Source organism: Oratosquilla oratoria, chromosome 42 (assembly GCF_046742065.1).
Source record: "Oratosquilla oratoria isolate Oo_2021 chromosome 42, ASM4674206v1, whole genome shotgun sequence".
Lineage (NCBI taxonomy): Eukaryota > Metazoa > Arthropoda > Malacostraca > Stomatopoda > Squillidae > Oratosquilla > Oratosquilla oratoria.
Genome location: NC_134818.1, coordinates 22,010,835 through 22,015,834, shown reverse-complemented (window position 1 = coordinate 22,015,834; position 5,000 = coordinate 22,010,835). Strand labels below are relative to the sequence as shown.

At 38.4% G+C, this 5,000-nt stretch overlaps 1 protein-coding gene across 5 annotated transcripts in view; it reads right to left on the bottom strand.

Moving 5' to 3' along the window:
• The window catches only part of LOC143021424 (lachesin-like), a 586,585-nt gene that overhangs the window by 459,136 nt on the left and 122,449 nt on the right, over positions 1-5,000 (bottom strand). The gene's annotated exons all lie outside the window — the stretch shown is intronic.

Genomic DNA, 5,000 nt, shown 5'->3' with positions numbered 1-5,000 from the left:
TTTGTCTAATTTGTTCCAAGTATCTATTACACTTGTGGAAAGCTATTTTTTTTCAGATCTCTTCTGTAATTATCTTTTTTGTGTGTGTGTGTGTGTCCTCTTGTTTTTCCATTGTCCCATTTCAATAAGTCATTCTTATCTAAGATTTCCATTCCCTTCATAATTCTATAGATAGTTGGTAAGTCTCCTCTTTCCCTTCTTTGTTCCAGAGTGTGTGTGTGTGTGTGTGTGTGTGTGTGTGTGTGTGTGTGTGTGTGTGTGTGTGTGTGTGTGTGTGTGTGTGTGTGTGTGTGTGTGTGTGTGTGTGAGAGAGAGAGAGATTCAATATGGTCTTGGATCACGTGTTGCACTCGTGATCGACAGCTATTTCCCTTCTGGAAGAGAGATCAGAGCTAATGTATAACCGATCTGTGAGTAATACTGAGAACTTACACGCACACACCCCCAACTCCCCACCCACGAGAGTTGAAGAAACGACTCGCAGCGCAGCGATACTGAAATTATTTGAACCCTGGGCGGGATTCGAACCCGGATCGCCATAGTGGCGGCCGTGAACGCTACCACTGCGCCATCGTGTGTGTGTGTGTGTGTGTGTGTGTGTGTGTGTGTGTGTGTGTGTGTGTGTGTGTGTGTGTGTGTGTGTGTGGTTGTGTGTTTCTGTGTGTGTGTGTGTGTGTGTGTGTGTGTGTGTGTGTGTGTGTGTGTGTGTGTGTGTGTGTGTGTGTGTGTGTGTGTGTGTGTGTGTGTGTGTGTGTGTGTGTGTGTGTGTGTGTGTGTGTGTGTGTGTGTGTGTGTGTGTGTGTGTGTGTGTGTGTGTGTGTGTGTGTGTGTGTGTGTGTGTGTGTGTGTGTGTGTGTGTGTGTGTGCGTGTGGGTGTGGGTGGGTGTGTGGGTGTGCCCGCGTGCGCAGATGAACGTAAGTCTGTACGTATATCCTCTTCAAAAAAGGAAAATAGAAAAATAAAACCAAGAGACTAAATCTTCGTACATCACAATTCATCTCTGACATTTAGACAACAAAACAAATCGCTGATTAAGTTCAAACTTTGAGAAAACGACACACAGGAAATTCAGCGTTTGACTTTATCCTGTGAGGCTTATCTAATTAAATACATTCGAGATCACTGAAAACGCACACACACACACAAACACACACACACACACACACATACACACACACACACACACACACACACACACACACACACACACATACACACACACACACACACACACACACACACACACACACACATACACACACACACACACACACACACACACACACACGATTCGATGGCGTAGTGGTAGCATTCGCGGCCGCCACTACATCGGTCTGGGTTCGAATCCCGCCCAGGGTTGAAAAATTTTCAGATTCTCTGAGCTGCGAGTCGTTACTCCAACTCTTGTAGGCGGGGAGTTGGGTGTGTGCGCGCATGTAAGGTCACATCATTACCCATAGATCGATCATATATGAGCTCTGAGCTCTCTTCCGGGAGGAAAATAGTTAATGGTCATGAGTCCAACACGTGATTTAAGACCATGGTGAATCACACACACACACACACACACACACACACACACACACACACACACACACACACACACACACACACACACACACACACACACACACACACACACACACACACACACACAAAATGATACTTTCTATAATTTATATGAAATACCCAGTAACATTATGTTTCATACTATCTCGTAATGCTTTTCAAATATTCTGATCATGTCTGTTCAAATATGATACACATATATGGTATAAAGAGCAAAGTTTGGGACATATTGGCATCGGAAAAATACATCCATTGGATGCGAATGAAATTATCAGTGTTGATGAAATGAGAAGTGCTCTTTACAAAATCATTTGTTTATCTTTTAAATAATGTAATGGTTGAATGCAGTTTTTCTGACTCGCTTATATATTTATTTGACAGTTCATTAATTTAATTTCTTATGTATTTATTTTCTATTTGTTTATTTTTATATTTGTATAAAATCTTATTCATTTATGTATATATTTTCTTTGTTATCTGACTTCATTATCTATTCATTATTTTTTTATGTATTTATTCATTTTTGTTTATCTATATATTTATTCATTTATTCATTTATTCATCTATTTGTTTATTTATTAATTTACTTATTTATTTATTCATTTATTCACATATTTATTTGTTTATTTATTCATTTATTCATATCTATTTATTCATTCATCTATTTGTGTATTTATTCATCTATTTATTTGTTTATATCTAATGTCATAGTTATATCTATATGTATACCTATCCTTCACTCGGCTATATTATCACCTAAAAGGCCTTCTGTCAACGCTTAGAAAACTTTCGGCTAGAAAAATCCTGTAAAAATACCGTTTTCACTCTAGAAATACAATTTTCATTACAGGTTACCCAATATATTCTTTCATACAAAGAAAAAATCTCCTATATACTCGTAGTAAACAATATATAAAAATACATGAAAAAAAATCTAGAACTGTATTTGCGTAGCCACAAAACAGTTCAAGATTTTTGTAGCCGACTGTACCTGGGCGACCAAATATACATAACTGGCGATGATTTCAGTGTTTGCTTACGAGTTCTGAAGTGTATGCCTAGTAGACAAGGACTAGCTACCTGAGCAACAGACAGGCAAGTAATAAGATCAGGTGTTCTGTTTCAAAGCATCACTTCCTCTGAACCTTGTCTTCTCTCTATAGTTTCTGTGTCATTGTCTTCGTATTTGCTTTAAACATGGTTTCGATTCCCGAGTATCCTAGCATAAAGGTCAAATCTGATTTTCACTTGACCTTGGATGACCTAACACAAAGTAAACGTGAAACGAACTATGATTTTTTACTTTTTTTTATATAGAATGTACGGTAAAGATGATTTTCATTAAATACTAGTTATAGATGAATACTATTTGACCTGTACAATCTTTTATTCAATCCAAAGGGGGGAAGGGGGTGGAAGGGAAGAGGGGGGGGTTGGTGGAGGTGTGAGGGGGAAAGGGAGGGGGAGGTGGGAGGTGGGAGGTGGGAGAACCAAAGTCAATAGCATTCTTTTACGATTAGAGACTTCATTATAGAAGACGGTTCGGTTTAACGTCACAAATTCCCCCCACCTATCTGGAGGCTAGGACGGTGCCCCTCACAGAAGACTTTGTAGTGTGTAATTTAATGAACCATTCCCTTGGTCCAACTCGCCGGTGGCAGAGTTCGAACCGCCGTCACCTCGATCTCCGTCACAAGTAGCGACGTTCTAGCCCGTTCGGCCAAATATCATTCACAAATGAATGATAATGATAATGAAATAAAGATGACAGAATATAGTAAAATAGAATAAAATAAAATAAATAAAATAAAATAAAATAATATGAAATAAAATATAGAATAAAATAAAACAAAAGATACAAGACAAAAAAATTAACAATAAAGCAAAAAATAAAGAAATTCTAACCTCTAGAACATCACCGTTCTGCCACTCTTTTTAAAGCTCTCTTTTACCAGCCCCATGCCCACATCGCGATATTGTCCCTCAAGGGTATAGGCACCGTTTGCTGCAATTAAAACATTAAAAAGAGAACCTTTTCAGTTCGGAGTTCATTCTTTAGTCTCCTCAAAACAGCCTTTTTTGAGTCAGAATAAAAACTCATAAATTGTATCATTGTCGAGATTAATTATAAAGACAGATCCCAGCTCACTTGCAAAGATAGATGTGAATCTAGGTTTCTGAGAAATATTATGACTAGATTACTCTAAAACCTGCATCCTTCTAAGTTCCTGTTCTTCCTCTCAGCCCGTCTCAGGTTAAGTAACTTTGTCGCTGCGTTTAACAGATCCATCAATATTCAACTGATCTTAACCGATTTTTTTTTTTTTTTTTTTGTTTTTTTTTTTTTTTTTTACGTTCCTCATATTTCTGGCGTGCGGCAATTATCCTCCATCTAGCCCATTCCCGGGCTTCGGATAGGTGGGAGGGGCTATGTGAATAAGCCCTAATAGCCAATATACAGTCGTGGGGAGGCCTCAGTTAGGCAATTAAATCTTGTTATCACAAAAACGAAGGTGTCAGGCGAGTGTGGACTGTCTTTACCAATGATTATGTTTATTATATTAGAAACGTCTCGCTGAAATTATGGACAAGGATATCCTGTTGACAAAAAGAGATATAGGAAAATATGTTCTAGTTTAAAAAATATTACAAACAAGGAGAAAGCGAGAGAGTATATAATGATTTACTTTAAAATAATTATTGCACTCAACTTACTCTCGGATGAAAAAAATATATGAAGACCGTCCTTGTTTTTCTTTTTCTTTTTTGAGAAAAATTTCATTGACGACACAAGCCAACTATGGAATAAAAAAAAATGTTTTCGTATGATGAAGTGTCTTGGTGAAGCCGCAAACCAACAACAAAATTCCTAAACGCTTCCGTTTTCGTACAAGGCCAATGTTTACAGAAAATGGGAAGCGACGCGAGAGTGTCATAATAAGAAAACTTTTGGGGAACAAAACTATTAAAGACGGACATTTCGCCCCCATAGCTTCGTGTTACTTGGTGAATACGTCCCCATAAACATGAGGACCAAGTTACCCCAATTCCCCACTCGCAATACATGACAGCAACCCATAAACATGAGAGCTAAGTTTGTGTTACATGCCTGCATGTCATCGTTGGACAAATGGCAATGCCAAAGGAAAACATGATATCGTCATGCAGGCGGTTTTCGACACTTGTTGCAAGAGTTTCTTGTGCAACGGAGGACAAGAGAAAAAGTGGAGTGGCGAGCTTGATAATAGAAAATAGCATTCCTTGTCACCAAAAGTGTTCTTGCGAAAAAAGAGAAACACAGACAGACAGACGGAGAGAGTGAGAGAGAAAACGAGAGAAAGTGAAAGTGGGAAATACAAAATGAGAAAAAGTGAGAGAGAGAGAGAGAGAGAGAGAGAGAGAGAGAGAGAACGAACGAGAGAATGTGAGA